The sequence below is a fragment of the Bufo gargarizans genome, chromosome 6, assembly GCF_014858855.1.
Source record: "Bufo gargarizans isolate SCDJY-AF-19 chromosome 6, ASM1485885v1, whole genome shotgun sequence".
Classification (NCBI taxonomy): domain Eukaryota; kingdom Metazoa; phylum Chordata; class Amphibia; order Anura; family Bufonidae; genus Bufo; species Bufo gargarizans.
In genome coordinates, this window is record NC_058085.1 from 190,748,537 (window position 1) to 190,773,788 (window position 25,252).

Sequence of the window (25,252 nt, forward strand, 5' to 3'; positions counted from 1 at the left end):
ACACTAATCAGGATGTCTTCAGTTCAGTCACTCTTACGGTATTTGGCCGGAGAAAATACCGCAGCATGCTGCAGTATTTTCTCCGTCCAAAATTCCGGAACACTTGCTGGAATGCCGGATTCGGCACCAAGTGTTCAGAAAAACTGATCCAGTTTCCCGGTCTGCACATGCTCAGACCTTTAAAAATGTGAAAAAAATAAATACAATGCATTTGTGGAATGCATCCGCATCCGAAACCCTCTACAAATGCTATCCGTTTGCATACGGATTTCCGTATCCGGCAGGCAGTTCCGGCGGCGGAACTGCCTACCGGAATCCAATTACACAAGTGTGAAACAATAACTCAAGTGTGAAAGACAGTTTTTCTTTATACTAGTTTTGATAGCTGTCCCCACATGAAGTCATAGAAAAGGGTTATCACACATAGTGGTGTTTCAATAATGCAGCAGTGTATTACAATTCAAGAATAAAGAGTGATGTCAGAAAACCAAAATCACAAACAGAGATGTCACCGCACATTAATAATAAACACTATGAAGTCATAGGAAAGGGTTCTAGCACATAGTGGTGTTAAAGTAATGACTACAATACAGGGATGATGCCACATTGTGAATCACTGTGTTTCACAAGGCGGGGATAACGCACAGAGTGATGTCACAAAACCAGTGATAACAAATACAATGATAAACACTGCAATTATATCACAGCTAAAGGCTAAGGACCACAGTGACAATCCAGCACATAGGCTGTAAACACTGGTACTTCCTTAGAAGCCAGATTGGACATTGGACCCACCCAAACCATAGGGGCTGAGGTTCTGAACCCCCTGTAGCACAGCCCCTGCGGACACTATTATCATTATTATTATTATGATTATTAAAATGCAATTCGTTCATTGGAGCTGTACATATGAAAAGGGGTGTACATATACTGTATAATAAAAAAACAAGTACAAAAAACACAAGCAAGACGAATTACAAACTGGTACAAAAGGAAAGAGGACCCTCCCTGGGCTTACAATCTACAAGGGATGGGGGAAAGATACAGTAGGTGAGGATAAAGTTGGTCATGGCGGTATAGTTGCAGCAGGTTGTAGGCTTGTCTGAAGAGGTGAGTTTTTAGGTTTCTTTTAAGGGTTTCCAGGAGGTAGAAAGAGCTTGGATTTGCAGTTTGAAGGAGAGAGCAGAATCAAAGTTTATGTCAAGGCAGCGGACTTGGTTGACGGTGGAGAGTATGCAGCCATTGACTGTGATAAATACAGTTGCAAGAAAAAGTTTGTGAACCCTTTGGAATGATATGGATTTTTGCACAAATTGGTCATAAAATGTGATCTGATCTTCATCTAAGTCACAACAATAGACAATCACAGTCGGTTTAGGCTACTTTCACATTCGCGTTTTGTGCGGATCTGTCATGGACGGATCCGTTCAGATTATACAACCATCTGCATCCTTTCAGAACGGATCCGTTTGTATTATCTTTAACATAGCCCAGACGTATCCACCTTGAACACCATTGAAAGTCAATGGAGGACGGATCCATTTTCTATTGTGCCAGATTGTGTCAGTGAAAACTGATCTGTCCCTATTGACTTACATTGTGTGCCAGGATCCGTTTGGCTCAGTTTCGTCAGACGGACACAAAAACGCTGCCAGCAGCGTTTTGGTGTCTGCCTCCAAAGCGAAAATGGAGACGAAACCGAGCCAAACTCATGCATTCTGAGCGGATCAATATCCATTCAGAATGCATTAGGGCAAAACTGATCCACTTGTGAGAGCCCTGAACGGATCTCAAAAACGGAAAGCCAAAATGCCAGTGTGAAAGTAGCCTTAAACTAATAACACACAAATAATTAAATGTTACCATGTTTTTATTGATCACACCATGTAAACATTCACAGTGCAGGGGGAAAAAATTATGTGAACCCTTGGATTTAATAACTGGTCGAACCTTCTTTGGCAGCAATAACTTCAACCAAACGTTTCCTGTAGTTGCAGATCAGACGTGCACAACGGTCAGGAGTAATTCTTGACCATTCCTCTTTACAGAACAGTTTCAGTTCAGCAATATTCTTGGGATGTCTGGTGTGAATCGCTTTCTTGAGGTCATGCCACAGCATCTCAATCGGGTTGAGGTCTGGACTCTGACTGGGCCAATCCAGAAGGCGTATTTTCTTCTGTTTAAGCCATTCTGTTGTTGATTTACTTCTATGCTTTGGTTCGTTGTCCTGTTGCAACACCCATCTTCTGTTGAGCTTCAGCTGGTGGACAGATGGCCTTAAGTTCTCCTGCAAAATGTCTTGATAAACTTGGGAATTCATTTTTCCTTCGATGATAGCAATCCATCCAGGCCCTGATGCAGCAAAGCAGCCCCAAACCATGATGCCCCCACCACCATACTTCACAGTTGGGATGAGGTTTTGATGTTGGTCTACTGTGCCTCTTTTTCTCCACACATAGTGTTGTGTGTTTTTTCCAAAGAACTCAACTTTGGTTTCATCTGTCCACAGAATATTTTGCCAGTACTGCTGTGGAACATCCAGGTGCTCTTGTGCAAACTGTAAACGTGCAGCAATGTTTTTTTTGGACACCAGTGGCTTCTTCTGTGGTATCCTCCCATGAAATCCATTCTTGTTTAGTGTTTTACGTATCGTAGATTCGCTAACAGGGATGTTAGCATATGCAAGAGACATTTGTAAGTCTTTAGCTGACACTCTAGGATTCTTCTTCACCTCATTGAGCAGTCTGCGCTGTGCTCTTGCAGTCATCTTTACAGAACGGCCACTCCTAGGGAGAGTAGCAGCAGTGCTTAACGTTAATTTATAGACAATCTGTTTTACCGTGGACTGATGAACAGCAAGGAGATACTTTTGGAGATGCTTTTATAACCCTTTCTAGCTTTCTGCAAGTCAACTATTCTTAATCGTAGGTCTTCTGAGAGCTCTTTTGTGCGAGGTATCATTCACATCAGGCAAAGCTTCTTGTGAAAAGCAAACCCAGAACTAGTGTGTGTTTTTTATAGGGCAGGGCAGCTGTAACCAACACCTCCAATCTCATCTCATGATTGGACTCCAGTTGACTGACACCTCACTCCAATTAGCTCTTGGAGATGTCATTAGTCTAGGGGTTCACGTACTTTTTCCACCTGCACTGTGAATGTTTACATGGTGTGTTCAATAAAAACATAGTAACATTTAATTCTTTGTGTGTTATTAGTTTAAGCAGACTGTGATTGTCTATTGTTGTGATTCAGATGAAGATCAGATCACATGTGATGATCAATTTGTGCAGAAATCCATATAATTCCAAAGGGTTCACATATATTTTCTTGTGACTGTAGATAGGTTTTGAGATGAAGGAAAGATGATAAATTCTGTTTTATCCATGTTAAGTTTCAGAGAGGGAGAAATGAAGAAGAAGGAGGAGGATATAGAAGATGGGCATTGTGGGATTCCGGATAGTAGGGTGGTGATATCTGGACCAGGTAAATTTGTGTGTCATCAGCATAGAAGTGATAGTGATATCAGGAATCATCCTGTTATGTCTGTTTAGTTCAGACTGTCTTGCCCTTAAGTTTTCCCTCAGTTAAGATGGTGAATTGTGTCTCAGCTAAGTGCCATCTTACTTCCTGTTTCAGATATAAACCTCTCAAGCCTGTTACTCATTGTTTGAGTATTGTGTTTTAGCTCCTGCTTGTGCAGTCCTCTTGCCTGGAACTTGCTCTCTGGTTTGTTCCTCCTCCTTGCGGTTTACCCTGCTACTCCGGGACACCTGACGACCACTCGTTGGGTTTCCCCCTAACCTCTCGTCTGGATCCCTGCTTTCATCTGCATTCCTGCTACCTCCTGTTCAAGACTCCGGTGCCTCCTGTGTTTAGGCCTTGTCCCTGCCATTGGATTCCAGCGGTATTCCACTAGTATCGTGACAACTGAAAGCCTTGGGACTCTGAGCTGTCCAATGCCAAAAGGTGTAGATCCCAGGACAGAGCCCAGAGGGACATAAACAGAGAGGAGATGAGGCAAGGAGGTGATGTGCAATAGAGAGACATTACATTTCTGGTCTGTGGATTATGAGGTGATCCAGGAGAGGGCCAGGTCCGTGATGCCAAGAGATGAGAGATTTTGTAGCAGAAGGTAGAGGTCAACTCTGTCAAAGGCAGAGGATAGGTCAAGAAGGAAGAGAACAGAATAGCCATTTGGCTATGGCAGTTAACAGGTCATTGGTGACTTTGGTAAGAGCAGTTTCAGTTGAGTGAAGGATTCAGAAGCCAGATCGTAGCCGTTCAAATAGGGAACATGAAGAGAGGTGGGAAGACAGTTCAAGGTGGATATGTTGTTCAAATAGCTTTGAGACGGGGAGTAGTGCTATGGGGTGATAGCTAGACAAAGAAGATGGGTTGAGGGAAGGCCATCTTACTAGGAGATATCTGTGAATTTATCTATGTTTTACCAGCACTTCTGTGTCAAAATGGATGCAGTATAGCACACATTACAGATAATAATATTATACAGTGTCGACTAACCAAGGGCGTTGCTAGGTTAAAACATTTGGGGCATGGGCCCCTGATGTTTTGTCCCAGGCCCCGAATGCCCTGCCTGCCAGCTACATACAACTGTATTGCTATCCTCATGATGGCAATGCAATGGAATCTAATGCACTGAAAGAGCTGAAGGACCTGTAATTACAATCACAGGTCATGTGACCAAACAAAACAGGCAGTGGTTGAGAAGGACCTGCGATGATGTCACCATCATGTGACCAGTGCAGGAGAGGACGGCAGTGAGGAGGAAAATAAGTCGTGGTGATGTTTGCTACAGGAGGACAGGTAAGTGAAGGGAGAGGCTGAGCAATGCTGGGAGTTGTGGTTATTTAACTGGGACTGTATAGGGACTGTTAGCGCTGAAGAGAGGGATGTTATTTATATGGGACTGTATGTTGGAGGGGGCTGGAGGAGGGAGTGATGTTATTTACATGGGACTGTATGTTGATGGCGGCTGTGGGAGCGAGTGATGTTACTTACATGGGACTGAATGTTGGAGGGGGTGGGGCAGGGTGATGTTATTTACATGGGACTGTATGTTGAAGGCAGCTGTGCGAGGGGATTATGTCATTTACATGTGACTGTATGTTGGAGGAGGCTGTGGGGTGAAGTGATGTTATTTACACGGGACTGTATGTTGAGGGGTGATGTTTACATAGGATTGCATGTTGGAGGTGGCTGGAGAGGAGGTGATGTTATTTACATGGGACTGTATTTTGGAGGGGGCTGTAGATAGAGAAGGATGTTATTTACACGGGGCTGTATATTGGAGGGGACTGGAGATATGGTGTGATGTTATTTACATGGGACTCTATGGCGGAGGGAGGGAAATAGTGTTATTTACATGGGACTGTATGTTGGAGGGGCTGAAGGGGGGAGTGATGTTATTTACATAGGACTGTATTTTAGAGGGGGCAGGAGAGATGGTGTGATGTTATTTACATGGGACTGTATGGTGGAGGGAGAAATGTAACTACAGGGGGCACTGCAAATCCAGGGGTCATTTAGCGTTATTATTAATACTGGGGTCTCTATAGGAGGGACTTATAGGTCTGACTAAGGCTACTTTCACACTAGCGTTTTTGCTGGATCTGGCAGGGTTCAGCAAAAAAGCTTAAATAACTGATAATACAACCATCTGCATCCGTTATTAACGGATCTGGTTGTATTATCTTTAACATAGCCAAGACTGACGTGTCATGAACACCATTGAAAGTCATTGGATCCGTCCCCATTGACTTGCATTGTGGGTCATGATGGATCCGTCTTGCTCCGCATCCCATGACGGAAAGAAACCGAAGCATCCTGCGGCTTGCTCTCCGGTATGAGAACGCAACTAAATGGAACGGAATACATTTTGGAGTATTCCGTTCTGTTCAGTTACGTTTTGTCCCCATTGACAATGCTAGCATTTTTTTCTGGTATTAAGATCCTATGATGGATCTCAATACTGGAAAAAAGAAACGCTAGTGTGAAAGTAGCCTTCTTTCTACTGAGAGCACTTACGGGGGTCTTATTACTACTGAAGGGTCTGTAGAGAGCTTTATTACCACTGAGAGGAAAATAACGGGCCTTATTTCAACTGGGGGCTCTGTGAGGGTATTACTATTACTGGAGGGCTCTTCTACTAATGGGGGCACTATTGGGGAGCGTTATCACGAGTAGGGGGAACTGTAGGGGGCAGTATTACTAATTGGGCGATTCTTGGGGAGCATTATCACTGTTAGGGGCACTGTAGGGGCAGTAATATTAATGAGGGCATTCTAGAAGGGAATTATTATTGGTGGGATTATGAGGAGCACTATTGCTATGGGGCACAAATTTTTCTTCAGAATAGTATTTGTGGGTATTGGGGAGCACAGTGAGCAGCAGGATACCACTGATAGGACTCGAGGTTGGGGGATGTTAATAGAAAAGTGAGTAAGCTAAGATGTCTGTGTGTCACACTCTGCAGAGACGAAGCGCGGCTGAAAGACGTTGTCCGGACCAAATGGAGAAGATGATGACAGAGAAGATCTACAATGGAGAAGACGCCACTTGGGAGGTAGTGGATGTGCGAGGTATGTGCTGCTGTATAGCGAGTACAGGAAAATGTGGTGTGCAGGGGGGAGGGGGGGAGACTTACAGAAATAGGCCATAATTATTGGGGATTGGACCCGGATCTTTTGAGATCCTAGCAACGCCCCTAGGACTCATGGACTCCTTACTGAAAACATTCCCTTATATTCTACAGTAACTAGAATTATTAATCTCTTACTGCTTTCCCTCCATTCACTTGTAGAATGGCTAAAAATAGATATCTATGTAATGGAAAGCATGGCTTCCAGTAGCAACATTCATAATTAACACACTCAATTAAAAACCTGTTACATAAAGAAAGCGACCGCTTAATCATTTTCAGAGGACAAATTAATTGAAAATTAGATGATAGTTCGGGTTTCCGTTATAGTGTACAACCACACGGTGCAGTCATGATGCGGTTGCAACCCGACCTTGCTGCGGTCGCGCACTGTGCAGCAGTACATACCGCAGCAGGCTCCAAATAACTAATTAGGACTGCACTGTTAAGTCGGTCTGCATTGTTAATGGCAGCACGGTTCCCGGAATACTGCACAGCCATTACCAATGCAGACCAACTGAACAGTGTGTCACTCCACCACAGCACAGCCGCGTCGCAACCACGTCACGAATGCGCTGTGTGTTCATAGACGTATGGCAAATTTTACAAAAACTTCCTAGCAGTTACCAGGGAGTGAGTATATTTGTTTACAGTTATAGTATGTTTTTTCTAGTGATCCATTATCATCAAAGTATATTTTTTAAATAAACGCAGCCATTAAATTCCTGTTTCTTTATTTTTCATGTGTATGGTTGGAATATGAAGTATATTTGCTTGTGAAAACCGTCATAATTAGAAAACTTGTATTTCATGAAATATTAGAATGCGGAGAATACTGATCACTCGAGGTTAATGTTCATTGTCTAGACAGATAGGGTGTGAAGTTTTGTAAATTATGGGGCACATATAACTTAGACACCTAGGAGACACTGCAAAAGCAAAAAACATTGTAGTAACTGACATACCTAAGATCCAGGACTTCTACTGCAATGAGCCATAATAAATCCCAAATCTATTAAATGTGGAGAGCAAAAATAAGTCTGCTGCACTGTAGCATCTGTTTTCTGTCAGTGTCTATTGCAAAACATGTACAGGGAAAATTGTGAAAGGTTCTTAAATCTGTCATATATTAACTCGGAATCAGTGCTTGTGATAAATATGACCAGTCTGCTGGTCTCTAGTCACCTTTATACCTCAAGACAAATAGCATAACGTTATATTGATTGCTACAACATTTGGACAGGGCAGGAATACGGATGGAGCATAGACATCAATCTACTGACTAATAAGAATGTGATGCTGGAGGTCTGTACCCGTTAGCAGTGATGGTCAGTTCGCAGTGCTTGCCAGCGAACACATGCAGGCTGCCATCTTGACTCACCCGTCCGGCAATGCAAAGGTAAGCCCTTACCTTTGCCTGTGTCGGGAGCTGGTCTGAAATCAAATGCGGTCACCGGGAGCAGGCAGTTCCGAGAACAGCCCAATGAAGGCCCCCGGCTGTTCTCCGAACTGCCTGCTCCGTTAGCATCTCCTATCTCCCAGCAGGCACGGCTGCTGGGGTACTTACCCATCACACTGTTCCTTGCTGTGTTCTGCCACAGACCAATGCCTCCTGCTTCCAGCTCACTTTGAGCTAATCTGTCCCCATCCAATGATATCATTCAGCAGGTTCTGAGCTACAGGCTCCGAGCTTCTTTTCCTGCAAAGGTGACCTCCCGTGCCTGACCTCTGCCTGTTTATGGGATTGACCTTATGCTGCCTGTCTTGATCCCTGCCTTATCTCCATATTGACCATGTGCCGCCTGCCCCAATGTATTGTCTGACTACCATACTGCACAAACTCCTCTTGTTCTGTCCTTGGCTTGTCCACTTACCTCACTTTTGCTTCTCCCCTTGGTGCCATGCGCTGGTTTCTATTGACCCACCTGGATCAGCAGCCTCTGAACAAAGACTATTGCTAGAGATAGCAGTTTGGTGGTCCCTGCAGCAATGTCCAGATCTCTGTTTTGGTCAGTGAAAGGGTAAAAAATCATACATAATATAACCAAACAATATGTTGAACAAATACATAAAGATCAGTTTATAATGGACAAAATTCATGACAATATTGTGACATCCAAAGAGAACAAAAATATATGTATGGGAAAAAGAGTCAGAAAAGAGTAATAAATCAAAAATATGTATTAAAGAACAATATAGAAACAAGCTCTGCTGGCTTGGTTTAGATGCATGTGTAGCATATCATATATTATTTGCTGTGTATATGGGAAGTTTGGCTTACCAACTCCATAGCCCTCTCTTTCTCTTTGGAAAGCATATGCTCATTCTGGTATTTATTATGAAATAACTGAACCCTTGCTTTACAGGGTTGTCTAGAACATAGCTAATAAACCTCAGGTCACAGAGTGCATGAGACGTAGGATGCTTCAGTGTGATCCCAAGCTAGGATCTTGAGGACCTCAGTTTATGAGGACCATTGCCAGTGATAGCCTTTGTTGGGCTCACTAGCTAGGTTCCTTGTTCCCTGTTCCTACATTTGCTGATTATTACTCTATGTTGCCGAGCCCAGCTTGTCTTCTGATCTCTCTCTGTCTCACATTTTCGGAACTGCATAGCCCGGCTGGTTCTGACCCATTTTGTGTGACTCTGTTTTTGTGTTGTCCATTTGTGTATTCTTTGTCCTGCACTTATACAATACTTGTGTAGGGACTGTTGTCCATTTGCGGTTCTGCCATTTAGGGCTTACACTGCAAGTAAGTAGGGAAAGCAGGCTGGTTATTAGATCAGGAACCTATTTGGTCACTAGATCTTGCTTCCAAAATACACCATTGTCAGGATATGGCTCCCAGTAATCGTCTTTCTGGTAAATTGTTCCTCCTAACTCTTCGTCTTATGGTTTTTAATAAGTCGCTTTGCTCTGTGCTTGCAAATCATCCTGGGATTGCTGGTACTAGACATCTGATTTCCAGATCCTACTTGGTCACTAGATGTGACTGCCTTTGTCTCTGCCTCTGAGGTCTATGCGAGGGCCAAGGTACCCAGGAGACATCCAGCAGGCTTACCTTGTCCCTTGCCAATTCCACAGAGACCTTGGACTCACATGTCTGTGGATTTTATAACAGATCTTCTCTCCTCTCAGAAAAGGACTGTCATTTGGGTAGTCATTGACAGATTTTCCAATATTGATAATATTCCTAAACTTTATGGGATACCTAAGTCTATTGTCTCTGATAGGGGGGTACAGTTTATCTCTAAATTCTGGAGAGAATTTAGCAAAAGGTTGGGAATCAAACTGTCCTTCTCATCAGCGTTTTTTATGCAGAGGTAAAAGGACAAACTGAAAGGGTCAACCAGCTTTTGGAACAGTTTTTGAGATGTTGAGACTTGTGCTAACCAAGTCCGCCCGGGGTGTACCCTCCACAGACCCAGCTCCGATAGTATGCTGGCTGTGTCAGGAGCCTGGCTACATAAGGGCTGACTGTCCCCACAAAAGCTGAGTGTGTGTTGGGAGAGCAGGCCACCTAAAGCCTGAATATTGACTGCTGGAGGCAGAACCACAGACAATGTGACGTTTGTTATGCATTAACTTTCTACTTGGTGTGAGCAAACACCAACCTGTCATGGACGTTCCCGTGGCAGGTATCAGGAGAACAGAGAGACTGGCAACACGTGGGTTAAATTGACAGGTTCCTTGTGAATCTTTATTGTGTCCCTGTTTCGTTGAATACCAGGTGTTGCTTGTTGGTAATTTACCTTCCCCATAAGTAGCCACTTCTCACTCTTGGAGGTGCGGTTTATAGATTTTCTTCCTGTCCTCTTACTAGCTGGTCGGTTGTACTCTGTGGTGCTTCTGGAGTTGCCAGTTTTCTACTGTTTAGCTAAGTCTTGTCTTTTCTTATTGTATTGTGTTTGATATTTTCCCTGTTGTTTGTATCTGGGCCTGAGACAGAGACTTCCATTCATCCATCTGGGAAGGAATGGGTTGTCTCTGGTCCTAACCTTATTCCAGGGCCTTATAGGGAAATAAGGGTCTAGGTATCCTGCATATGAATATTCATACCTTCAAGGTCTATCCATATTAATAGGTAGTTAGGGCCCGGATTAGGTTTGTTTAGGAGGTGACCTGTTCCTTCCCTAGTTTCCAGACCCAGTTACTGTTCCCCTTCCCTCCTGTGTTCAGTGTGGAGTTTTCCCTCCACACTGACTGTGACACAAGCTTGCAAAGAGTGTTTTTTGTTTGACCTTATGTGTGAATAAACACAGAGATTTGAATTACGAACTTGTACTTTGCCTCTGTACTGCACCCGCTTATCCCAGCTACCAGAGCGAATCCCCACAATATATATATACCCTTTAAAGGTTCCACTGCAGGAACATATGAGCGAAGTCATGTATGCCCCTCCCCAGGCACATCAAAGGCAGAGGATCAATAGATAGCAGGGGACCGCCGTCACACCTCCTCCAGCGCTGGAGATATGCCGCCACCTTTGTGCCGGCAAGTACACAGGCTGGCTTGGTGACTTCATACCACTTGCTTGCAAGCTCGCTCACACACCTGCATGAAAGGCCGCTCGGGAGTCCAGCTGAGTGGTCCCAGAAGAAGAGAGTCATCTTCTGGACAACAAGCAACCTCTTGGACGACCAGCAACCACCTAGGACAGTGATCGCTAACCTCCGGCACTACAGCTGTGGTGAAACTACGACTCCTAACATGCACCATTCATTTTTTGGAGTTCTGAGAACAGCCAAGCAAGGGGGAATCTTGGGAGTTGTAGTTTTACTACAGATGGAGTTCCAGAGGTTAGCCATCACAGCCCTAGGATAAAGAGAAATCTTGGCTAAGTAGCAGCCATTAACCCTTAAAACAAAGAGCATAAATTCAAATAAACCCTTTCCTTGCTCCTGTTGCCTATATATTGAAATTATATATATATATATATATATATATATAATAAAAGTAATCAGCAGCACTCTATATGACGCCGGGTGCAAATCCACAAAATGCTCCTGGACAGGGAACAATGCAGTAGAAATATCAAAAAAATGGGCAGCACTCTGGTCTTGTGAAAGTTCAGTGACGTTTATTCACACTTAAACACGATGCAGCATTTCAGCCCTCTCAATGGAGCCTTTGTCAAGCTAGTGAACACAGTGCTCTCTGCATATTTAAATAGGTGAATCTCATTAAGATTACATGATTGCTCATTACAATACATTCAACAAGTTTCAATATAAAACATGATTACAAAATTCATCAAAGTGTATCAATATACATAGACCATCATAATATTAACCGATGTGAAAATAACTTTAAATCACATGTAGAAACCAGTATTACATACATAAATACTGCTGATTGTCATATAAATTGCAGCTGTGCACAAATGTGTATCAATTCAAAACGTAAGAGAAGGACAAACCACGTCACGAAATCTCATATTGCGATCCAGCGTTGGCGTCCCCTGGCACATACTGCGCATTACAGCCGCCTCCAACTCAGCGGCAATTATGCCACTGCGCATGTCAATCCGGAGGATCGAAAACCAATGTGGTTGTCACTATGTGACCATGGTAACGGGTTCATACGCGGTCTATTGGGACAGTGGCCATCAGGGACCGGGTGATGTCTATGGGGAAATGTACACAGGGGATGAATCCAGTGCACAGTCCCCACCGTCGCAGGAGACCAAGGCTGATTATAGCCGTGGCTCCAGTAACTACATCCCCGCTTCCTGCGGTCATCAATGGAGACAGTGTGGAGTCAGATGTTGAACACTGGCGCAAGCAACCATTTCTGGGTGCATGCACCTGTGTGGAGCAAAGGACCAGGCACTCACGTGTCATATGTCCCAGGCTCCCGCACCCATCACCCACAACTAGCCTCCTCTGTCCCACTAAAGTGGCCGCAAAATTCCTAAAATGTGTAGCATTCAATCCATTGGTTTTGAGTCCCCAGTTGTAGAGAATCACATATAGAGAGATCTATAAAGAATAAAAAACAAATACAAGGAACATATATAGTGATCGCATGGAGATTTCATGTCGGGCGATGTCCTCTCGATTAAGACAAGAGTTTCCATCAAGATAATCTGTAAAAAACAAGAAAACAAGCGGATAAATAGAGTGCACAATCTTAACCTATATACTCTCAGACAAGTCTCAGGCATCCCACCGGTGCATGGCTATGTCACCCTAAAGTCAACGTTGAGTCCGCGGGGTTTCAAGGTTTGCAATTGAAAAATCCAATATAGTTCCCGCTGCTTCAGCGTCACCGACCTGTCACCCCCCCCGTCGTGGCATGGCGACCTGGTCAATGACTCTGAAGCGCAGGTCCTTCTCAGTGTGTCGTGCTTCTGTGAAGTGTTTAGACACTGGTAGATCTAACCTCTTTTTCCTAATAGTGTACATATGGTGATTTAATCTTGTTTTAACGTCCCATGTCGTCTCTCCTACATAGAGGAGACGGCAGGGACACTCCAACAAGTACACTACATAGGAGGAATCACAAGTTAAATGATGCTTGACCCTAAATTCCTCTCCTGTCTGTGGGTGCGCAAAACTAGCCCCCTTCAGCATAAGTGGGCAGTTCACACATCCATGGCAGGGGAAGCAGCCTTTTTTGGATGCTCCAAAATATGTACTGAATGAGACCTTACTGGTGCCAATATCAGCCCGCACAAGTTGATCTTTAATGTTATATAATATATATATATATACAGTATATATTTTATAAGTAATACATTGACTGCGAAAGACACCATAGTTTATAATAAATAGATTTTTTTAGTATACAACATGCCAAGTCTCAGTACGTGCGGTGCGTGCACGTTAGGGAACAGAAATATAGGAGGGAGGTGGAGCCAAGCGCCCCTCAGTATCCTTTTACAGTTGGTCCACATAAGAACACCACTATAATAAACTCGGTATCTCTCCATCTTCAATTATCATCCTCATTCAGGATAAATAATGCTTTCCATAAATCATTGCTTAAGAAATACATTCCTCCTCTGATTCCTGCAACTAAACCTCCTGATTCAGTTGTAATCCAAGGCAAATTAGAGTATGAAGTGGACAAGATTCTTGACTCTCGGGGAGTACAGGTCTACCTTCAATACCTTATCCATTGGAAGGAATATAGTACTGAGGAAAGAACATGGGTCTCTGGTCGGGATGTTCATGCTTCTCGTTTAATAAGAAAGTTTCATCTTAAATTCTCATTGAAGCCTGCTCCCTATGTTGAGTGTCTAGTGGCTCCTCTGAAGAGGGGGGGGGGGGAACTTACCTGTCTGGACTCCAAACGCCGGGAGAGACATGCTGCTGAGCCACGCCACCCAGTGACACAGGCGCATCCTTAGTTTCAGAGCGCAATGCTCTACATTCTTCCTGCAGCATACATGTGCTGGGGAGACAAGCAGTGGGCTGAATGACAGCCCATCTGCTCAATTACCTTTCTGCTTCATGGTCTGACCTAAGGGAGAGTCAGGTCACCAGGTCAGTAAAGTAGCTCTTTTTTTAAACCCCCTATTGCATTTGACCATTGCCAGAGGGCTTTTTGTTTTAGCTGTAAGCCATGTTTAACCCATATAATAACATACCATTATATGCTGAATGAATATATGATCCCACAATTGTTCTGCTCTTTAATCTGCCATATCTTCTCTTTTCACTAGACAATATCAACAGGTTTGGTCAACTTCAATTATTATGCAAGAAGTCCACTTGCATTATTTTAAAAATTACTTTTATCATTGTTCACCCAATCTTATGGATAGAAAATTCTATGTTCACCTTCCAGGTAAATGCTGCCATCATTGTTCATCATTCATTTTTCATCGTAATTCTTTGTAACAACATTTTGGTGCCGTGACAAGTGACCAGAAGAAGCTGTGAAGATTTGTGACCTAGAAGTGCTGGTGACGTAAGAGTCTGTGCCTGTTTCAGCAAGAGACGACCCAGAAGGGAGTTTTGAACCCCATAACCCAACAATACCATGAACATTGGAGAACTCTGGTGTCAGAAAGGCTATATTGTCTTTCAGGTTGTGAAGATGGGGTGGAGAAGGAAAAAGAAGACGGAAAGAAGAAAGAATAATTTTTTGGGGATAGAATGTAGTGGGAAGCGGTAAAAAAGATTCCAAATGAGGTGGAATTGGAAAGAAAAACTCCACCATTTTATGGGTTTTGTTACTAAGGTGTTTCATTTGCGGCAAAACTGACCCATGCCCTTCATTCTCTGTGTCAGTAAGATTACAGCAATACCCCATATGTATAGGTTTTTTATGTCTAAATAGTGTAAAAATAAATTAAAAAATAAATAAATTTCAACTTTGGAAAAAAAAGTTTTTTACATCACCAGATTCTGACCCCCATAACTTTTTATAGTTATGTCTACTGAGCTGTATAGGGGCTGATTTTTTGCGGGACAATCTGTACTTTTTATTCATACCATTTTGGAGTGTTTGTGACTTTTTGATCACACTTTATAAAAAATTTTTAGGTAAGAGAAGCCATAAAAAAAGGTATATTGGCCATTGTGACCCTTTTTTCTGTTATGCCATTTGCCGTATCGGGCATTTTCAGTCGCGATGATACCCATGATGTTTATATTTTTTGTTATTTAGGTATTTGTTTTTTTATTATACGTAAAGGGGGGGGGGTGATTTAAACGTTTATATTTTTTTATATATTTAACTTTTTTATATTTTTTGTAATAAGCCTATAAAATCTGTTTTTTTATTTTTCATTTTGAACCATCATGTATTTTTTAAATGGGTTTATTACTGTCAGTTGCTAATTTCTTGTGTTGGCCTGCCTGGTGGCCAAAATAAGAATTGCAGCATGAATACTGTGGGTCTCGTCAGCGAGACTCACAGCATTTAAAGCAACTACCGACATTCCCACTGGCCGCAGGGGATGTCGGTTTGGAAGCGCTTTCGGAATTTTGACACTTTAGATGCTGTGATCTCACTTGATCACGGCATCTAAAGTCTTTACTTACCACGATCGGCATTATTGGTGGTCACGGTAATTAGCCATGAAGCTCGCTGCACGTGCAAGCGGGTGCTATGTTTGCCTATCGCTCTAGCACTGTACATGTATGGCACTGGTAGTGAACGGGTTAGAAGAAAAAAATTATAATCACAATTGAAACATTACATGTGTAAAGTCAGTGTGTATCCATATTTCTAAAACTCAAATTGGATGTTCACCTGCTGCAAACAAGGCCACAGCGAATCACTCTAAAAAGTATCTGTAATAAATCAGCAGTTTAATCACTAGTATTAAAGGGATTTTTTTGAATTAAATATTGATGACCTATCCTCAGAATGTTGGGGGTCTTACTCCTGGCCAATCAGTTGTTTGAAGGGACTGGACCTCTCTGAGAAGCATTGCGGCCTCTTCATAGTATACCAAGCACAATACCATATATGTTATGGCAGCTGGTTGACATTGCAGCTGTCTCCTTCACTTGAATGGGACTGAAATGCACAAAGGCCATATAACTGATGTCATAGGCTGCAGAAAAGGCCCCTTCCAATAGCTGACCAGTGGGATGATGGGAATTGGACCCCACCGATCAGATATTGATGCTCTATCTTGAGAATAGATTTTTAGCTCCCGGAAAACCCCTTTAACAAGCATATTCCACTAAACAGGAGATGAATTTCCTCCATTTGTACGTGATATGTCTGACTATGGATTGATTAAATTCAATGGTTTTGTAACCTTTTCCAGTCTGATGAGCATCAACAACTCGTCTTCTGAGGTCCTCAGAAATCTCCCTTGTCCATGTGAAGACACATCCTCACAAACATGTGTTGTGAAGAACAAACTGAATGAAGCTAGAAGATCCTTCTATCTTCATTCAGCAGGACCTGCGCTGATGTCACCGCGCTCACCATGTGGATGGGTTGAGTAATGTTTTTATTATTTTTTTACCCTCAATTGACATTTAACTTTGCATTCTGTATTAAAGAATGCTATTATTTTCCATTATAACCATGTTATAACGGAAAATAATAAAATCTACAGAACACCAAACCCAAACTTCAGTAAAGAAGTCCGGGTTCGGGTCTGGGTACCACATTCAGTTTTTTATCACGCGTTCGCAAAACGTATTGCACCCGCGTGATAAAAACTAAACAACTCAACTTGAACGCAGGCAAAGCTGAATGACTTTGCCTGCGAAATCGCTCAGTTTTCACTCATCCGGACCTAATCTGAACATGCTCGTCTGCAAGGAGCCTTAGACATCTTTGGAAATGTATAAATACAGTTCTTTCCTAATAAAGATTAACCTAAAATTTCTCATTATGTTCTTCATCTGTTTTAAAAATGAGTTTAAATAATAAAAAATTAGCGTGGGGAAAAACAAACATGCATCAAGTCAGTTTTTTTTTTGCAATAGGAGCTTTCAGAAGGGCCCTTTGGGGGTCTTATTAGTGAAGCGTTTGAAGTTCTTTCAGTGTCTGATTATAATTACTCACAGGTAACTTTATTCACATGATTCCTCGGCTAATCAACATCACGCAGTGATTAAAAGCCTATTTTCTCTCCTAGGAAATCCCCCTGACCGGGATGTCTACAATGACTGAGGTTCCACTTGTGTTTACTCTCATGTGGTATTTATTTTTATACAGTCTCAAATATGTTCTCTGTCTCCTAAGATGTTCTGAAAGTGAAGACAAAAAAATGTAACATCTATTTGCTGATCTTACACCCACATCATTAGGCAAAGAGTTAATCTGCAGTCTAATCATTTGCAGGCCGAGCTAGCATGGAAAATGACTGGTCAATAGTCTACTTGTTTAGTGATGAAGTAAAATACCTAACTTATTATAGCTCACATAGCTAAGAAGGCCCCTAGTCAAAGGCATAAACTTGATTTGGTACGACACACATACAGATTATTTCCCTAAAAAAATTCTAATAAAATCAATTGGTCCTACATTAGGGTGACCATTAGAGATGAGCGAATTTCATATTTTGTAATTTATTCACACTTTCTTTGTTGGTAAAAGGTGAATTGCATTATGGATTCCGTTACCACGGACCATAACGCAATCCTATGACGGAATGCACAATGGAATGCCTTTAGAGGCATTCCGTTATTCATTCCGTCATAATAGAAGTCTATGGCGCGCATAACGGATCCGTCCTGTTTCCGTTATGCAGAGGAGTCCTCGCCTGCATAACGGAAACGGTACAGATCCGTTTTGCAGCCCATAGACTTCTATTATGACGGAATAAATAACGGAATGCCTCTAAAGGCATTTCGTCATAGAATTGCGTTATGGTCTGTAGTAACGCAATCCATAACGCAATTCACCTTTTACCACCAAATGAAGTGTGAACAAATATCATAAGCGGAAATTCACTCATCTCTAGTGACCATACGTCCTCTTTTTTCAGACATTTAATCTTTTTGGGACATTAAAGAACTGTCCAGCCGGGATTTTTTATTTTGCTAAAATATTTGGGATTCTCAAGGTGTTGGGGGGGCACACCTCCGAGCAGGCACTATTACTAATCAACGGTTCCATCCTGGAAGCGCTCATTAGTATACAGGAGGCGAACAGTGGTGTAGAGATAGTATTACTCACTACTCCCCGGCTGCATCCTGTGTCAGGTCTTAGTGCACTTAGGCGCAGAGTATGACCTGACACTGTGCCACGTCAGGTCACAGTGCAATGCTGCAAGAAGAGCTCTGATCTCCAGAGTGGGGGTGGCGGGAGAGCTGAGGGAAGAGTGTTTAGGGAGCCACATGCATTTTGGGGTCTGATATGAGGTCTGCAGGGACCTGAGGGAAGGGGGTTTAGGTGGCCATATACATTTTCTGTGTGATCTCAGGTCTGCAGGGATGGGAGGGAAGGGGATTTATGGGGCCACATGAATTTTGGGGTCCTATCTGTGGTCTGCAGGTATCTGAGGGAAGATGATTTAAAAGGCAATATGAATTTTGGGGTCTCATCTGAAGTCGGCATTTAAGGGAAGAAGGTTATAGGGAGCCACATGAATATGGGGTTTAATTCTGTTGCTGTATGAATTTGAGGTCTGATCCTGAGGGTCTGTATGAATTTGTGGTCTGTATAAATTTGGGGTCTAATCTGGGGTTGGTATGAATTTGGTGGTAATCTGCGGTCTGTATTAATTTTCTAGTTCTGTATTTGCATTTTTTGGCACTTCTATTTTTGCAATACAGTATTTGGGGTCATTGGACAGCACTGTCACAGTTATTTGAGCACACAGGACAGCAGCAGGTACAGTATTGGTGGAAGCTACAGGGTGCGAATGTTAAAGGGCTTCTGTCACCCCACTAAAGTCATTTTTTTGGGGGGGGCTAGTTAAATTCCTTATACTGCGATATATGAAAATATAATGGTGTTACTTACTTTCCTTCAGCGGTTTCTTATAAAAACTAACTTTTATAATATGTAAATTAGGTCTCTACCAGCAAATAGGGCGTCTACTTGCTGGTAGCCGCCGCAAAAAACTGCCCCCTCGTCGTGTTGATTGACAGGGCCAGCCGCGATATCCTCCTCCGGTCGGCCCTGTCAGCTTTTCAAAAATCGTCGCCTGTGTTCATTCGGCGCAGGCGCTCTGAGATGAGGAGGCTCGCCTCCTCAGCACTCCCTCAGTGCGCCTGCGCCGATGACGTCTTCTCTTTCGGTGATGTCATCGGCGCAGGCGCACTGAGGGAGTGCTGAGTGACTACTCCCCACGTTCCAGGCCGGATCTTGACTGGCCTATATGAAACCCAGCCAGCAGTGTCAGCTGGGTGTGGATTACTCCTCTCTGACAGTGGAGCGCTGTCAGTCTATGTGTTTGGGATCTGAGGCTTTATGCCGTGCTGGAGGGCTGAGAGACGCTCGCCGGGAAACAGCCCCCCTAAAGCTTGCTGTGGACCACTAGAGATAAAAGTGCAAACAAAGTGATTTTTTGTTCTGTGGACTCTCCATTGTGTGAACTAACACCAAGACTAAAAAATTTTGTTTTGTTTTGGCCTCATGTGTGAATAAACACTGAAGTTTTTCTTTATAAACAGATTTTTTTTGCCTCTGTACTGCATCCGCTTCCCCTGCCTACCAGAGCAAATCCCCACAGTTCTTATAAATTAAGGTAGGAAGATTCTGGGTTCTGGGTAAAATAAATGCTTGTCTGATGCCTGGAAACTCTGGTACACCACTAGTCAGCCATAATAGGGTTAATTGGAAACGCTGTGCTTACTTTAAAAACATTGTGTCTCACTTATCAATCAAATGTCTGGAAGAAGTAATTGTGTATCAACAGCAAAACCGTTAATGCATCAAGTTGATTGGATTAGAGGATGATTTATGGTGACATGCTCAATAAATCACCTCCCTTTGCCTACACACTAGCAGTTTTTCTTCTAGTTTGATTGAGAAAAAGGAGGCTACACAACCTCATTTTGTGACTGCACCACTCTCTTGGTACCTACAGGAAGAAAATAGAATAATTTATAATCTTCTCGTTATCTTAATTAAATAGGTCTGGCGAATCATCTCCTTAGAGATCACATGGACCCATTATATGGCAATAAACTGTAACTTGCCACTATCTGATGTCAATACAGTAAAGCCACAAGGTCAGGTTTCTGGATGCTGTTTTGGAATCCAAAATTAGGATTGGATCTTAAAAGGAAAGAAAAGTATAGGACGCATACGACTTCTGTTTTTTAATCCACTTTTGGTTTTGGCTTCCAAAACTGCATGCAAAAACCTTACCAGTGGTTTACCATTTAGTATGTGCGGGTGACTTGCATTATTCCTTCCCAAGTGCATAATCTTTCATTTGTCAGTGTTAAACCTCATCTGCCACTTATCTATCCAAGCCTCCAATCTATCCAGATCCATCTGTAGCAGTATACTGTCCTCTTCAGTGTTAATTACTTTACACAGTTTAGTGTCATCTGCAAAAATGTATGTTTTATTTTGCAAACCATCTACAAGATCATTAATAAATATATTGAAGAGAATAGGGCCCAATACTGACCCCTGAGGTACCCCACTGGTGACGGTGACCCAATCTGAGTATGTACTGCAAGGCTGGGATCAAGAGACCTCCTGATGCAACCTGAGGACTTCACCATGCTGAGATACAGAATTTTTCTACACCTGCACTTTTCTTACGTACGTACCTTTAGGAGCCTTATGGCATAAAAGATATGTACAACAGGACTATATTGCATACCTGTTTCATCAATGCTTTATAGTATTATCTTCCTCCCACGCTGTTTTCACAATATGTTTACTGAAATGATATTTAAGTTTTTTTAGTTAGCGGCTTCTCGACTACTGTATGGTCAGTTTTATATATATATATATATATATATATATATACAGTACAGACCAAAAGTTTGGACACACCTTCTCATTCAAAGAGTTTTCTTTATTTTCCTGACTAATTGTAGATTCACACTGAAGGCATCAAAACTATGAATTAACACATGTGGAATTATATACATAACAAAACAGTGTGAAACAACTGAAAATATGTCATATTCTAGGTTCTTCAAAGTAGCCACCTTTTGCTTTGATTACTGCTTTACACACTCTTGGCATTCTCTTGATGAGCTTCAAGAGGTAGTCACCTGAAAATGGTCTTCCAACAGTCTTGAAGGAGTTCCCAGAGATACTTAGCACTTGTTGGCCCTTTTGCCTTCACTCTGCGGTCCAGCTCACCCCAAACCATCTCCATTGGGTTCAGGTCCGGTGACTGTGGAGGCCAGGTCATCTGGTGCAGCACCCCATCACTGTCCTTCATGGTCAAATAGCCCTTACACAGCCTGGAGGTGTGTTTGGGGTCATTGTCCTGTTGAAAAATAAATGATGGTCCAACTAGACGCAAACTGGATGGAATAGCATGCCGCTGCAAGATGCTGTGGTAGCCATGCTGGTTCAGTATGCCTTCAATTTTGAATAAATCCCCAACAGTTTCACCAGCAAAGCACCCCCACACCATCACACCTGCTCCTCCATGCTTCACAGTGGGAACCAGGCATGTAGAGTCAATCCGTTCACCTTTTCTGCGTCGCACAAAGACACGGTGGTTGGAACCAAAGATCTCAAATTTGGACTCATCAGACCAAAGCACAGATTTCCACTGGTCTAATGTCCATTCCTTGTGTTCTTTAGCCCAAACAAGTCTCTTCTGCTTGTTGCCTGTCCTTAGCAGTGGTTTCCTAGCAGATATTGTACCATGAAGGCCTGATTCACACAGTCTCCTCCTAACAGTTGTTCTAGAGATGTGTCTGCTGCTAGAACTCTGTGTGGCATTGACCTGGTCTCTAATCTGAGCTGCTGTTAACCTGCGATTTCTGAGGCTGGTGACTCGGATGAACTTATCCTCCGCAGCAGAGGTGACTCTTGGTCTTCCTTTCCTGGGGCGGTCCGCATGTGAGCCAGTTTCTTTGTAGCGCTTGATGGTTTTTGTGACTACACTTGGGGACACTTTCAAAGTTTTCCCAATTTTTCGGACTGACTGACCTTCATTTCTTAAAGTAATGATGGCCACTCGTTTTTCTTTACTTAGCTGCTTTTTTCTTGCCATAATACAAATTCTAACAGTCTATTCAGTAGGACTATCAGCTGTGTATCCACCTGACTTCTCCACAACACAACTGATGGCCCCAACCCCATTTATAAGGCAAGAAATCCCACTTTTTAAACCTGACAGGGCACACCTATGAAGTGAAAACCATTTCAGGTGACTACCTCTTGAAGCTCATCAAGAGAATGCCAAGAGTGTGCAAAGCAGTAATCAAAGCAAAAGGTGGCTACTTTGAAGAACCTAGAATATGACATATTTTCAGTTGTTTCACACTTTTTTGTTATGCATATAATTCCACATGTGTTAATTCATAGTTTTGATGCCTTCAGTGTAAATCTACAATTTTCATAGTCATGAAAATAAAGAAAACTCTTTGAATGAGAAGGTGTGTCCAAACTTTTGGTCTGTACTGTATATATATATATATATATATATATATATATATACACAGTTGTGTTCAACATAATAGCAGTCAGACATCACTAACCTGATCAATCACTGTTTTGGGTAGAAATTATATTTCTTCATGGCAAATAATTTACTAGCAGGTGTATTATTCCCATAGAAACCCAACAGACCCAACAGTCATGACATGCATGCTGCTGATTCTGTGTAATTCAATCACTTATTAAAAATAATAGCAGTGTGGCGAGCGGTCATTCATTCTTTGAAAAACAGGTGGCAATTATTGCCCTTATTTAAGGAAGGAAGGCAGCACATGTTGTATATGCTGGTTACAGGGCATTTCTCTCTGAAATTCTGAGGAAGTACAGAAAATGATAGGCTGATCAGCTTAAAGGGAATCTGTCACCTGGTTTGACCATATTAAGCTCTCACCATTGCCATGTTTAATAAAGTACCTTATCTCCTGCAGTGGTTTTCATTCTTATATTCATGCTTTCATTTAGCTAAAAATGCGATCTTTGTATTATGCAAATTAACCCTGAAGGTGCCCAGAGGGGCGTTATTCTTCACCCTCTGAGCCCAGTAGCGCCCCTGCAGTGCCTAGACCGCCTTTATTTAGAGCCCAAGCATGCCTCCTCGTTATGCAGTATCATCCCACACCCTAGTTTAACTCCTTAAGGACCGGCTCATTTTCACCTTAAGGACCAGGCCATTTTTTGCAAATCTTCTTTATGTGGTGATAACTTTAAAACGCTTTGACTTATCCAGGCCATTCTGAGATTGTTTTTTTCATCACATATTGTACTTCATGACACTGGTAAAATGGAGTAAATACCACTTTTACCAAAAAAATGTAAAACTTTGCTAATTTCCAAGTTTCAATTTCTCTATGTCACGGATGTAGTAGGGGAGAACACCAAAAGACAATCAAGAAGGAAGGGGAAAGACACTAGGCCTCACCGCTAGGGAAGGACCACCTATAAAACCCTGCTCCTGGCCCTAACTCCTATCCGTATGGGCACCTCTCGATGGTAGAGATACCCATACACGGGAACCTAGAAAACCCTAATGACCCTCAGATGCCCTAAAGATAATGACAGGGCAGAGACCACCTGTTCCTTCCCTGGTGTAGGAACTAGCGTCTCACTGAGGCCTAGTAAACAACCGGGGGGGGGGGGATACAAGGGATACAAAACACGACAAACGGAACACTTAACTTCAGAGGATGAAGGATGAACAGAACTTCAACACAAACCACACTCCAGCTCTTCCAAGACCAAATGAAGCTATCCCAAGTAAGGAGTGATGGTAAAAGTCAGACTAAATAGGGCGAGGTAAAGGTCACATGATCCACACCTGGACAGGAGGTGTGGACATACCAGCAACACACAGACAAAACCAAAAGAGGCTGTCAGATCACTTATGCATAGATAATCTTTTAGACCTTCTGAGACCTCTACTTCTATAATACATAGTAATACCTACAAAAATAGTTATTACTTTACATACCCCATATGTCTACTTCATGTTTAGATCATTTTGGGAATGACATTTTATTTTTTGGGGATGTTACAAGGCTTAGAAGTTTAGAAGCAAATCTTGATATTTTTCAGAAATTTTCAAAAACCCACTTTTTAAGGACCAGTTCTGGTCTGAAGTCACTTTGTGATGCTTACATAATAGAAACCACCCAAAAATGACCCCATTCTAGAAACTACACCACTCAAGGTATTTAAAACTGATTTTTGCTAACTTTGTTAACCCTTTAGGTGTTCCACAAGAATTAATGTAAAATAGAGATATCATTTCAAAATTTCACTTTTTTGGCAGATTTCCCATTTTAATATTTTTTTTTCCAGTTACAAAGCAAAGGTTAACAGCCAAACAAAACTCCATATTTATGGCTCTAATTATGTAGTTTACAGAAACTCCCCATATGCGGTCGTAAACTGCTGTATGGGCACACAGCAGGGCGCAGAAGGAAAGGAATGCTATACGTTTTTTGGAAGGCAGATTTTGCTGGACTGGTTTTTTGACACCATGTCCCATTTGAAAGACCCCCTGATGGACCCCTAGAGTAGAAACTCCAAAAAAGTGACCCCATTCTACAAACTACACCCCTCAAGGTATTCAAAACTGATTTTACAAACTTTGTTAACCCTTTAGGTGTTCCACAAGAATTAATGGAAAATAGAGATAAAATTTCACTTTTTTGGCAGATTTTCCATTGTAATAATTTTTTTTCCAGTTACAAAGCAAGGGTTACTAGCCAAACAAAGCTCAATATTTATGGCCCTAATTCTTTAGTTTACAGAAACACCCCATATGTGGTCGTAAACTGCTGTACGGGCACATGGCAGGGCGCAGAAGGAAAGGAATGCCATACGGTTTTTGGAAGGCAGATTTTGCTGGACTGTTTTTTTTTAAACCATCTCTCATTTGAAGCTCCCCTGATGCACCCCTAGAGTAGAAACTCCCAAAAAAGTTACCCCATTTTAGAAACTACAGGATAGGGTGGCAGTTTTATTGGTTATATTTTAGGGTACATATGATTTTTGGTTGCTCTATATTACACTTTTTGTGAGGCATGGTAACAAGAAATAGCTGTTTTGGCACCATT

The 25,252-nt window shown here is 42.3% G+C and overlaps 1 protein-coding gene across 4 annotated transcripts in view; it reads right to left on the reverse strand.

Annotated features, from left to right (window-relative positions):
- The window catches only part of OGDHL (oxoglutarate dehydrogenase L), a 235,419-nt gene extending 226,765 nt beyond the window's left edge, over nt 1–8,654 (reverse strand). For 3 of the 4 annotated variants that reach the window (XR_006390389.1, XM_044297685.1, XM_044297689.1), the window contains exon 1: nt 7,624–7,741. The gene's annotated coding sequence lies outside the window, so the exon portion shown is untranslated. Of the gene's footprint in view, nt 1–7,623; nt 7,742–8,532 lie in introns of those variants that run through there. The other variant, XM_044297687.1, reaches the window with a different exon arrangement.
- Nucleotides 8,655–25,252: the final 16,598 nt, after the last annotated feature.